Here is a 13,563-nt window from a genome sequence, read left to right as displayed (position 1 = left end):
GCACACTGCCATGTGTGTTCCTACGCAACTGTCTTACATGCTCTGCTCATGTACCCCAAAACCTAAAATCCAATAAAAATTAAAAAAAAAAAAAAAAAAGAGATGTGACTGTTAACTAGTTTAGAAGGTTCAGCTCAAAGATGAATCCAGAAAAAAATCACTTGATTCTCCAACTTTCTACCAGCAGGAAGCAGGCTAAGAAATCTCTGCAGCTGCCAAGAAGGTAATAGGGGAGTAGGGTGACCTGATTTGCCTGGAGTTTTCCTGGTTTAGTACAGATAGCCCTGCAACCAGGAAACTCTCAGTCCTGGACAAGTTGGGACAGTTAGTCACGCTTCTAAGAGGGTATATTCTACAATGCTATTTTTACATAGCCAAGAAAGACATTGAAAAAAGAAAGACATCCACAGAGTAGAGTCAAGAGTCATGGTGAACAATGGACTTGACACTTATTCCCAGGAAGCCGAACCGAGGCTTAATTAAGGAACATATCCTATCCCTTAGGTGGGAGGATCCTGATAAGATTTCAGAATTGCTATGGGCCCCTGACTACTCACATCTTCCTTGACCCACCTTGCTTAAGAGCTGCGGTTTCATTTGCCCCTCTGTGGCGTGCCAGGGAATTCTCAGGCCTCATTTGGAATTTCCCCAAAGATCTCTTATGAACTAAATGATTGGCTGAGATAACTTATAGAAATGGGGGCCAGGCTTGGTGGCTCACGCCTGTAATCCCAGCACTTTGGGAGGCCAAGGTGGGCACAGATCACGAGGTCATGAGTTCAAGAACAGCCTGGCCAATATGGTGAAACCTTTGTCTCTACTGAAAATACAAAAATAAATTAGCCAGGTGTGGTGACGTGCTGTAGTCCCAGCTACTCGGAGGCGAAGGCAGAAGAATAACTTGAACTTAGGAGGCAGAGGTTGCAGTGAGCTGAGATTGTGCCACTGTACTCCAGCCTGGGTGACACAGTGAGACTCCATTTCCTCCCCACAAAATGCAGTTTATTTTATGGCATGCTGTTACCAAAGGTGACCATGTTTTCTATGCAGCAATAGGGAAATTTGTCAGGGCATCTCAGGATAACAACTTAAAGCTGAAGGCCTGATCTCACTTTGTTCCCCTCACATTTTCTTTCTTTTTTTTTTTTTTGAAGACCATGAAATAATGTTTCCTAAGATGATTTAATGTCATGGAAAGATGCTCACCCTATATTATGTGAACAACCCAGACAGAAAAAAAATATGTGAGATAAAATAGCATTTTTTCTGATTGAGGTAAAACTCACATAAACACAAAATTCACCATTTCAAAGTGTTCAGTTCAATAGCATTTAGTGTACTCACAATGTCATGCTCCCTACATCACTATCTGGGTCTGGAACATTTTCACCGTCCCAGGAGGAAACTCTGCCCTGATTAGCACTGGCTCCTCAGTCCCACCTCCCTACAGCTCCTGAAAGCCACCAATCTGCTTTATATCTCTTCAGATTGGCCTGTTCTCGAAATTTCATATTAAAGAATCATACACTATGTGACCTTTCGTGTGATGTCTTTCATTAAGTATCATGTATTCAAGGTTCTTCCACAGTGTATGGATCAGTACTTCATTCCTTTTTATGGCTGTGTAATATTCCACTGTATGGATGGGCCACACTTTGTTTATGCCTTCATCTGGTAAATATTTACATTGGGGTTGTTTTCATCCCTTGGCTACTGTGAATAGGGCTGCCATGAGCATTCACGCACAGGCGTCTTTTTGTTTGAACACCTTTCTCAATTATTTTGAGTATATATCTAGGATGGAAAGCTTTACAGTGCAATAGAGTCATATGGTAATTCTATGGCTCACTTTTGATGAATCGGGGGTCATTTTCGGAAGGGTACAGTAGGTCTCTGCAGACCTCAGCTCAGGGGCTCCACACGCAGCCAAAGTCCGCCCTCCGCACGCATGACCAGCTCCGCCTTCATCCGGGGCTTCGTGTGGTCCGGCGGGACGCGGAAACGCAGCAGCGTGAGCGCCAGGACCACCTTCATCTCCGCCATAGCGAACGTCTGCCCGATGCAGTTCCTGGGCCCCTCTGCGCGTTCACTGAGAGCTGCAATCCTGAGTCGTTCTTACCGCGCCATCTTCGAGAAGCTTCTTTCCCCTCACATTTTCAATTCGTGAAAGAGAGCATTAGATGAAGCTGTTTGGAGTGATTTGGTGTGAGTCATCCCTTGGCCTTGTTTGCGTCAGCCAGCTCGGAGGTGTCTGGGCTGCCTCAGGGCCAGTCTGGGTAGGTTTCCTGTGCCCTGTGTACACCCCTGCTGTAATCTGGTGTGGTTATTGTGGGAAGCAGCTGACTCTGCCTTTCTAAGATGCCGAGAACAACTGAGACAGGAAAAAAGCATTCAGGATATAGGCATTCCTCAAAAGGTGACTCTTTTAATCCATTCTGCAAAGTCTTAAAGAAAGGAATACCTATGTGGACATTTCATGTATTCTGGTGAGACTGAGAAGTATAGAAAGAGGGGCTGAAAAGGTCTTTCAGCTGTTCAGATCATTATACGGGTAAAACTAACCAAGATATTGTACAAACCATGCTGTGTGGTCACAAATTCTCATTTCCTTTTCTTTCTCCTGGGCACAGAGGAATACACGCTTCTCAGCTTCTTTTTCTCCTCCTTCTCCTTCTTCCATCTTCCTTCTTCCTCCTTTTCCTCCTCCTTCCTTATTCTCCGTCTCCTTCCACCTTCCTCCTTCCTTCTTCCCCCTCCTTCTCGTTCTCCTTCTTCTTCTTTTTTGAGACACAGTCTCACTCTGTCACGCAGGCTGGATGCAGTAGCACTATCTTGGCTCACTGCAAACTCTTCCTTTCAGGTTCAAGTGATTCTCATGCACTTGCTACCACACCCGGCTAATTTTTGTATTTCTAGTAGAGACGGGGTTTCACCACGTTGGTCAGGCTGGTCTCAAACTCCAGACCTCAGGTGATCCACCCACTTCGGCCTCCCAGAGTGTTGGGATTACAGGGTAAACCACCACTCTGGGCCCTCAGCTACCTTTACAGTTAGTTTGGGGCCATGCTACCAGGTTTTATTTTATTGGTTTTTTTTTTTTTCTCTTTTTCTTTTGAGATGGGGTCTCACTCTTTTGCACAGGCTGGAGTCCAGTGGTTCAGTCATGGTTCACTGCAGCCTTGGCCTGCTGGGCTCAATCTGTCCTCCCACTTCAGCCTCCTCAGTAGCTAGGAGGTATGCACCACCACATCCAGCTAATTCTTTTTATTACTCTTTTGTAGAGATGGAATCTTGCCATCTTGCCAGGCTGGGCTCAAGTGATCCTCCTGCCTTGACCTCCGAAGGTGTTGGGATTACAGGCATAAACCACCATGCTTGGCCTTATGCTACCAGGATTTACACAATGGCTATAAAACCCCTGTGTCATTTTCCACCACCTCCATATTCTCTCTTTCTCTTTCACAGCTACCTTCCATTAGAGCTACCTGTCACATTTTGGATGGCAGCACCCCAAGATGGAAGGATCCCCAAGTCATCATATGGAGGAGAGCCTCTGCAGCAAGCTTCCTGCTGTGCATTGGACTGGGAGGTAAGAGGAATATAAACCTGTGTCTTATTAAACCATGGAGCTTTGGGGATTGTTACAGCAACCAGCTCTAAAAATGCTGACTAGTATGAAAGGCTAAGGGAATGAAAACAGAGACTTCACCAGACAGTTTTTCCTCTTACCTTAGACCAAGCAACTAGTTTTAAAATGCCATCATTTCACTGGCATTAGAATTTAGTATCCTTGTGTAATTGATTGGTCCCTCAGATCTTGATTTGAAGTTGGGCGGTAGAGAGAGGGAGGAGGCTCTAGGTTGAAGTTCATGTCATTGAAATCCTTATTCGAAGTACCAAAACTGCGCAGCAGAGGTCAAGAACATAAAGATATTCATGTGTAAGAACCAAAATGCAATAGTGACATGCCTAAGGTATTTTGCTTTTCTGGATTTCAAGACAACTATTCACATCTAGTCCCCAGGGGAACTCCCTCCTCATTCTAGTTACTGTTCTTCATTCATTCCCAGAGTGCCCATTTACCAAGAATGATGCATTGATTTCTCTTGTTGGAAATAAACATTAAACATGGCACTAACGCAGGACCTAAGAGCATGCTGGGAGTGTAAACAATCTCTAAAGTCTTGTTGAGGCAAAGATTTTGAATGTGTCTTAAAGCCCTAATATGGTCATTAGCAAGCAACGAAAATGAACCTGCTCTCAAAAGTGTTGACCTGGAAGTGTGTCTTTGTTGCTTAAGTTATGATTACAACTTCCTGAGCTGGTTTTATTAATGAGCTCTAAATGGAAGTGTTTTCTCTCAAGAGGAAGTGGCTGTTTCTTCCTCTTGTCCCTGGTGACATGCTAAACATACTAATTGATATGAAGTTCATTTTTAGGCGACAGGGAAGCCTTGAGGCTTTTGTGACATTGACAATCATGGTTAGACTCGTTACACGGCCTGTCAAATCAGGGCTGGAAAGAGGCTGCTGTTTTGAGGTGTCCCTGGAGTGGGCTTTGCTGTGCTTTGTCATTCAGCGTATGCTTGCAAAAGCGTTTCCCTCTTTTACTTGGCTGTATTACCTGCGTGGGAACCTTGCAAGGCTCTGGAAAGCACCTTTTCTTTCTGTTTTATGCACAATTTTATATCACTTTATTATACTGCCTTCAATTTCATCAGTCATTGGAATGAGGAGGATTAGGCCATGACTTCTTCAAAAGTGGGATCAATTGCAACATAGATAAACGACAAAGAGTCTAACCTTAGTGCATCAACACAGTACAAATCAAGGAGAAAGAAGCACATTGACTCTTTGAAAGACCAAGAAAGAGGAGTGTGAATAGATGAAATACCAATGGCTAATAAATACCTTTTATTAAACAAATTAACTTTACTGCCAAGTAAAGAAAATAAATGAGATATGTCATGAAGAGAAAGAGCTCCCTATCTCTAATCAAATTGGAAAATATTTTACTTTTTATAGTAATACCTAGTGATATCCAGAGTGCAGAAAACAGGCATTTCAGACACTGCTGGACACAGTGCAGAGTAAATAAGTGGACTATTTAGAAATATTTATCCAAAGTCTTAAAAATTTAACCATTCAATTTCACTCTTGGGAATTTAAGGAAATAAATATGATGTATCTAAAGAATACTTATTACAGAATTATCTAAAATAATAGAATTGGAAGACAATCAAAACCCAACAATTAAGAATTGGTGAAATATAGTTCTTCCATATGATAGAATGCAGTACAGCCATGAAGATCCTTGTTCCAGGGTACCCAATAATACAAGGAAATGTTTTAGACATAATGTTAAGTGAAAGTGGCATGTTACAAAAGACTATTACTCCAGTTTTGAAAAATACAAAGAATAAGTATATTTATTTACACAGAAAACATTTACATAGAAAAAATACACATCAAAATGTTTAACAATTATTATTTTAGTGTGATGGGATTTCTTTCTCTCTGTGTGTGTGTGTCTGTGTGTGCATGTGTGTGTGTGTGTGTGTATGTGTGTAATAATTTCTGTATTTTTCAGTGTTTCCACCGGGGACATATGTTTCTTTAATAATCAGACAAAAAGATGTGTGTATTTAAATTTATATAATATATATTCGTATGTATATAAAATAAATATAAATGCTGAGCTTATGCAATTTTCCTACCTCAGCCTCCTGAGTAGCTGGGACTACTGGTATGCACCACCACACCCAGCTAATTGTTGTATTTTTTTGTAGAGATGTGGTTTCATCAAGTTGCCCAGGCTTGTCCCAAACTCCTGGGTTCAGGTGATCCACCTGCCTTGGCCTCCCAATGTGTTGGGATTATAGGTGTAAGCCACCGTGCCTGGCCCTAGCAGAATTTCTTGTATATACATTTTTGGTAAGAGGGTAAATTATTATAACCACCTTTGAAAGCAGTTTGGCATTAAGTTGGACAATTAAATATTCACATACTCTATAATCCAAGTAGTTCTTCTTATAGATATACTTTTGTACATGTACAAGAATATACATAGATGCTCTATTTGTTCTAAAAAAATCCTCGAAACAATCCAAATGCCCACTGGCAGGAGAATAAACGAAGTAAGGCATGTGTACACAGTGGAATATTATATAGTAATAAAAATGAGTGGACTACTTGCAACAATACGAATGAGTCTGAACAATTTAATTCAGTGAAAAAATAAGTAGAATATTAATTACAGAATGTACCCTTTTTACAAAATTAAAAAGTAAAGCTAAACAATGTATTTTGGGAATGAACATATGTGATAAAACTAGAGATATGTAAAAAGAAAAGAATGATGAATACAGCAGTTATCCTGGGTGAGAGAAGGCTGAGAGATGGGAAGAATGACAACCATATGGGTAACATACATCAAGTTAATGTCAATATCTTAGTTTCTTTGTTGGGTGGCAGGCTCATAGTTGTTGTTGGAGAGTTTCAAGAAGAGTTCCCATCTGCAAGGAGTTGGTACTAGTCATTATCCCCCAACCATTTTTTTTTTTTTGAGGCAGGGTCTCCCTTTGTCGCCCAGGCCTGAGTGCAGTGGTGTGATCATGGCTCACTGCAGCCTTGACCTCCCAAGGCTTAGGTGATACTCCTGCCTCAGGCTATGAGAGTAGCTGGCACAAAAGGTGCATGCCGCTAATTATTTTCTTTTGCAACCCATACAGAAATAAAGCACACTGTTTACTCAACTTTGTGAATAGCTACTCCCTTCCCCCACATGCAGACTCCAGGACCTCAAAGACAACTTGGTTATCAGTTCATCTCTTCTAGTACAGAGCCAACCATTCTTCAAATCAGTCTCTTGTCCTTCAATGCATGATCTGTTCAGATGGCATTTTAGCTGTCTTTCAGAAGAAGACATGACTGTGTTTCGCTTATTCCCAGTGACCTCGCAAAAGCAACAGAAAGATCCCATGAAGGTTTTTATTATGGGAGAGTGTACTCTGCTGCCAAGAGTTTAATTCTAGGTAGAAGACCCACCTGGGTTGTGATTAGAAATCCCTGGGCCGTCAGAATGCCTTGAAAATGAAATAGGTGCTTTGGGAGGTGGAGAGTTCGCCAACACTAGAGGTATTCAAACAGAATCAAGGGGAGCATTTGGACTAGCTGACCTCTAAGGGCCCTTCTAACTCAGGATGTGAGTCCAGGTTTAATCCTCTTCCAGAGGGCCATCAGAGCAGAGCCTTCTGTATTTGGTAGAGTGGCATTTTTAATTGTATGCATTACCCCCCACCAGCAATTTTGTCACAAGTTAATAGCCTGTCCTATTAACTTAGATTATGACACTAATTAGGTACCTGGTGTATGGGTATTTATGAGACTTGAAAATAAGGGCCAAAACAAGGCCAAACACATTTTGATGAGCTGTTCTCCTTCTCTACAATGAATTCCCATATTCACAGAGATAATGATGAAATAAGAAATGTGCTTGGTATCCTTCATGTATGTGTATATTTCTTAAGATCACGAGTACCTTTAACCGATCTTGACAGCCAGAGAACAATTCATGCCGGCAATTTTTTTCCTCATAGGTTTTATTTGGCATCTTGTTCAGATTCCAGGCTTCTCTGGGTGACCTCGTGATTTGATTGTCTGATCAGGGAACATTACTCATTAAAAATAAATGTACAAAGAGGTTTGGAGATTGAAGTTTCATGTTTTATTTGTTGAAAAGAAAGAGGTCATGTCAACTAATCAAATTCAACATACATAAATGCAATTCCCAAGCCTCTGAATGCAGGGTATAAAGAAGAGATTACAAAACCAACTTGTTAACAAGTACTGAGGGAAGTTTCTTAAAGGGCTGGATTCTGCTAAACACAGACTGACCTCCGGCGTGGTCCCACTGTGTGTATTTGTCCACTTAGGATGGGTTCTGTCGGATACCTGATTTTAGGATATTTTACTCTAGGAGCTAAGATAGTTTGTGTTCATTTGAACATTCCATTTGTACAGCAAAAATGGGAAATGACTCCTCTTAGTGAAAATTGTGACTTTCGTTGTCCCCTTTAGTGTCTTTTTCTTCTTCAACGTGGTATTCAGGATGGGTGAAAAAGCATGGGGTTTTGAATTAAAACTAAAAAGAAATTGGGTTTTGGATTAGCTCTGTTACTAGTTTTGTTACTTTGATAAGGAATTGTATAACTTTGAGGTTTATTCATTTTTAAATTTGGATGTATAACTATATCCATTCTCACAACTACCCTACGAGATGGATATATGACTATATAACTATAACCATATAACTAAATCCATCTCATAGGGTGGCTGTGAGATCAAATAATTATGTGTTTAGAATTCGCTTTGCTCCAGAAAGGATTTAAGGCAGCTTTATAGATGAGGCTCTAGTAAACACACAACTTTATACCACACACAGGTGTGGTAACACAGACTCATATGACACATACACGCTATATACCAATGTAGCATAAATTTAAAATATGAATAAAAGATGAGAGGAAAACAAAAGTGGGAACATATAGTGAAGTCAGAAGTGAGAATAAAAATATGAATGAGATGCAAATTTGATTGTAATACTTGGAGCAAATAGCAAAAAATAAAAAAAGATAACCCAGTCTATAGAACACCTCACAGTATCCACAATGTAAAAGGAACAGTCACACTAGTTCCCAGAGAACTAGTCAATGTCATTGTTCCAGGACTAGGCAGGGAATTCTTCCGTTTCCAGAAGATACTATATGAGGCAATGGGCAAAGTCTTTGACAATGAATGATCTTACCGTAAACGCAATGATGCACTTCAGAAGGCTGTTTATTATATGGATTTTTTTAGGACATTACCCCAAAGTAAAATAGGACTAAAAAAGACTAGAACATGCGGAAGTTGCTTAGAATGTGATCCTAGGTATATTGCATCCTGATGACTTGGCTCGCCTGTCTGGGAGAATACATGGACCACGTGTGCTTCAGGCAGTTCTTCATGTATTAAGCAAGAGATGAACCTGTAAGCAACAAAGTGCTGTGGAACAATGGACAGTCACTCTTCCGGTGCCTCTAACCCAAGAAATATGACTTGTGTCTCTGTTTGTGAAACTGTCGTGATTACAAAGCAACCTGATGGACTTAACCCTGATAAAGTTAATTCCTGAAGACTTAAAGGATGATTCCTACTAGGAATATTTGCATTGTAATAAGTAACTCTTGAAGGTCCCAAACCCTGAAAGCCCTAAAGAAACGATCTTTAATGAAATGCTTTGTTCATGATGAAAAGACAGGTGCAGAAGGAGGTATTTTTTTGTGGCATTTTATTTTATTTTTTGAGACGGAGTTTCGCTGTTGTTACACAGACTGGAGTGCAATGGCATCATCTTGGCTCACCACAACCTCGCTTCCTGGGTTCAAGCAATTCTCCTGCCTCAGCCTCCCGAGTAGCTGGGACTACAGGCGTGTGCCACCATGCCCAGCTAATTTTTGTATTTTTAGTAGAGATGGGGTTTCACCATGTTGACCAGGATGGTCTCGATCTCTTGACCTCGTGATCCACCCGCCTCAGCCTCCCAAAGTGCTGGGATTATAGGCATGAGCCACTGCACCCGGCCCGGCATTTTATTTTCTATATAAGTAGCCATTACTTATAACACTATGTCTCTAGGGTGAGACTCCAAGTCTAAATCTAATACAGTTTTTCTTTTTAATTTTAAGATTTTTAGAGAAGACCATTTTGTAAGGAAGACACTTTCATTGATTGTGTCTTCCAAGACAACTGTTGCTGACAGTATGTGACTGAGGTGTCCTTCATAACTCTGGTGTGCTTGTCCCATGAATAGATCTTACGCTGTTCCCAATAGCAACAAAGCATTTACAAGACCTGATGAAAACGAGTTATTTTCAAATTGATTTTCCTTTCTGTAAAAAGCTCTTATCATCTAATTTACTAAAAAGTTTCTTCTAATTAAAAGCTCATTATTAAAAAAATACAGCTTCAATCTTTATGCCATTAGGTAAGAACATGTTCTGAAAATCAAGTTGCTTTCAGCAGCATGAAAGAAAATGAATTCTTCAAACTGGGAGTTGCTTTGGAAAGAGATCGCTACCTGGGAAACTGATCGATACCTTCTGTGTTTCAATCCATAAATGTATGATAATCAGTCAGGATTGGCAGCTGTCACACTCCTCGCACTCCCCAGTTTTATGGGAAGGATTTCAATAAGCAAGATAACAGAGTTACCATTTCATCTTTCAGCCTCTGTGCTTACAGTGCCTTCAGCTGATGGAGGCCAGAATTACTCACGTGCCATTCTCAAAACTCTTCTTATTAAAAGAATATACTGATCACTCAGTTACTTTAGACTGGTGGAGCCTGTGCGTTCAGCTGGAGTTCACGAATATTAACAATAGCAGAAAACAGCACCAATTGGCTCTCTATATCCTTCCAGATAAAGAAGAGTTTCTTAGGGGATGAACAGAGTCTCTTTTAAGGAAGGTTGGGTTTTTTTAAACCCATGTTATAATCCATTTTACCTGAAGAAATCATGATTTTCAAAGAGATATTGAGTACCACTGGGTGAAAGTTTGCAAAACCATTAAGCAGAAATGTTCATTGATCGACCAAACTGTTTCCAAAATTCACTGGAGGCTTGGTGAATACAGAGAGTCCAGGAAACAAAGAGGAGACTTCAGGTGGTGGTCAAATTAATGGTCAGCTGGGAGGCTGCTACATGCCCAAGTCACTCCCATATGGTCAGAGGGTGAACCCACAGGGGTCCCATCAAGAGACAGAAAATATGCAGCCATTTACACAGGGAAGTTTAATATAAAAAAATCACATTAAGTTATGATAGGACATTAACCTATCAAGATGTAAAGATAACTCTAAAGGATACCACAGGGCTGAGGAGAATATCTAAGGGGGTCAAACTTGGGAGGGCCCTCACCCACCAAGCCTGAGGTTCAGATCTTGCTGGAGAAGGTGTGGTTGCAGCCCAGTGGTAGCAGAAAATCCTGCTGGGCTTCCAGTTCTAGCTCATCCATTGGTGCCGAACAAATAGAGACAGCCCTCTGAGATGCAGGCGAGTGGACAGGTGGACAGGGGCACAGAGGGAGTCGGGGCTCCACAGTGGGTGGAAGGCCTGTATTGCTTGGTGTCTACATGGGAGGGCCATGGGAAAGTGGCCACCAGGCCCAGGCAGGACTACACTGGTCACTGAGGAACTGCAGATGAGCGGCTGGGGAAGAACACCACCAGGTGTCTCTGCTCCCATGCCCTATTGACAGACTGTGCGAGGGACAAGAAAAGCAAAATGCAAGTAGAACCAGGAAGAGAAGACCCCTTCTTCCTGAAACGTCTCTGCAGCACCCTCTACTGACCAAACTTCTGTCACTTTTACTCTAAAACGGAGAAATGCTTGAGTCCAGTGGATTATGGCAGAGCAGGTACAAAGGGTGACATTGGATCTGAGAGGAAATACGTTGATAACTGGCTCATATATAGTGATACAAAGCATATTCTAAAAGCAGTGAGAAGTAGGAAGGGGAATAGGCCTGACAGTCCCATCACTTTGTGTATCAAAGGAATGTGGTCTTTGTACTAATGTATGAGGACAGAGGTTTGTAGAACCCTGGTCTGTATGGATGATGGAAAGACAGTAACGATGTTCGGCTTGGGTGAAATTGTGCCGCCAATCCGTATGTTTAACTAATTGCTTATCAAACAATTAACTTTGTTCCCATTAGCATAAAGCAATAGGGTCTGCCATGTATGTTGTCAATGTCCCTGCCCCCTCCCCCAAAATAACAATCTGCCAAATCAGGTTGGTTGCTAGGGGTCAGTTAGAAGGAAGAATGGGTTGATCTTTTAGTTTTCAGACAGCTGATGGAGAATTGATCAGATAGCTAATATTTATCAACAGTTAAAAGGGCCTCTGTACTTTGGGAGGGCTATAAGGGAGGTAGAAGGAGACGTGGAGGTGGGTTTGACAATCAGTGCTAAAAAGACTTGTAAATCAAAAATGTCATCCTATAGGCCCCTCCCTGACTTTCTATTACCATGGAACATGAGCTCACTCCACATGCATTCCATTTGAGACTCTCCTTGACATTTGTCTTAGCCCAGTTTCATCCGGATGGTGATGCCAGAAGGGAGAGAGTGGCAGAGTGGAGGGCTCAGATCTGGGTCCTCAAGTTTCTTAGGAGTTGCTGGACCCCTCATACTCCTGTGTGTAGATTCCAGCTCTACATCTCTGGAGGCACTTTCTGTTCCCCAGGAGTACTTAGAGCTACATGTACCATCGAGCTAGGTTCTGAATTTTAAAATGCAGTTTTTAAAATAAAAAGGGACAACTACTGTGGGAGTCAACAGTGAGATGAGTGCATGGAAATCGCAGTGGCTTAGGCAGCAGCGGGACTGCCTTCGATTGGGAGCAGAAAAGAGCCAAATACGTTTTTCACTGATGATAATAAGGCCACAACTAATTTGTCAGAAAATAGCATAGCTCATGAGTGTGGATCTTTTCAACTTTATAGATACTAAAATTCATACCAAATTATTTTTATAAGGTGATAGACCCCAATAACAATAATGACTGAGGTTGGGCCTGTAAGCCATAAAGTAATGGGGAATTGTATAATTATTTAATATAATCAACTAAGGTAAATTATGTCACACTCCTAAATTGTATGTCTGTATGCATAGATAGACAGATAGATAGATAGATAGATAGAAATAGATATATCTAGATATCTACATAGCTACATATGTTGATATATATACACACATACATATATACATATACACTTATATATATCATATATATGGATATATAAATCTGTATTTTTATATACATTGCATAGCTCAGATTCCCCAAATACTTTCTGACTCTTCATGTTACTAAAATTTGGTTTTACCAGAGGTTATCTTGTGCAAGAAATGGTCAAGAATTTTAACAAGGAATTCATTATTCAGGCATTAATAGTTGCCATTAAGATGAAGAAAATGTGTGTGTGTGTGTGTGTGTGTGTGTGTGTGTGCAACATTCTATAAAATGACTTTTGCAGTGACGTTCCATTGAATAACAGAGTGACCTGAATCATAGCAGGACAGTGTGAACAAGAGGTTTCTTCATAAGTGAATTACATTTAGAAGATAATTATGTTTGGAAGCCTTTTCTATTTTCAGATCTTATTAAGCCCTGTGAGGTCTCTTAGACTTACTTGTCTGGAATCAACAATGAGTAAGAGCAAGTGCTAATTCAGTGAAAGGCCAGAGTATTTCTTTCCTGAGACAAGTGGCGCACACATGTGGGTTAGCAGTGCTGTGGAATGTGCTGGCTGTCAGTGCAGAACCAGCTGGAGAAGTCAGGAAGAGCTGAGGAGGGCTGGGAGAGCAAGTTTGAATGGACTAGAGTTCTCTTACATATACTTGAGCCTCACATCAACCCTGTGAAGAGGGGAAAAGCAAGAACTGTCATGTTCATTTCATGAATAAAAAAAACTCAGATCAGAGGGTTTGCGTGTCACACAGCTAATATATAACAGAGCTG

The 13,563-nt window shown here is 41.0% G+C and overlaps 2 long non-coding RNA genes across 3 annotated transcripts in view; one reads left to right on the top strand and one right to left on the bottom strand.

Annotated features, from left to right (window-relative positions):
• The window catches only part of LOC128931700 (uncharacterized), a 186,427-nt gene extending 184,477 nt beyond the window's left edge, over positions 1–1,950 (bottom strand). The window contains exon 1 of the long non-coding RNA XR_013533710.1: positions 1,850–1,950. This is a non-coding gene — a long non-coding RNA (uncharacterized LOC128931700). The remainder of the gene's footprint in view (positions 1–1,849) is intronic.
• A 40-nt stretch (positions 1,951–1,990) lies between these two features.
• The window catches only part of LOC128931698 (uncharacterized), a 58,702-nt gene continuing 47,129 nt past the window's right edge, over positions 1,991–13,563 (top strand). For both annotated transcript variants that reach the window (XR_013533714.1, XR_008480444.2), the window contains exons 1-2: positions 1,991–2,276; positions 3,466–13,563. The exon at positions 3,466–13,563 is cut by the window's right edge. This is a non-coding gene — a long non-coding RNA (uncharacterized LOC128931698). The remainder of the gene's footprint in view (positions 2,277–3,465) is intronic.

This window comes from Callithrix jacchus, chromosome 4 (genome assembly GCF_049354715.1).
Source record: "Callithrix jacchus isolate 240 chromosome 4, calJac240_pri, whole genome shotgun sequence".
In the NCBI taxonomy this organism is placed as follows: Eukaryota; Metazoa; Chordata; class Mammalia; order Primates; family Cebidae; genus Callithrix; species Callithrix jacchus.
The sequence above is the reverse complement of the archived record's forward strand: the minus strand, read 5'-3'. Positions and strand labels throughout refer to the sequence as shown.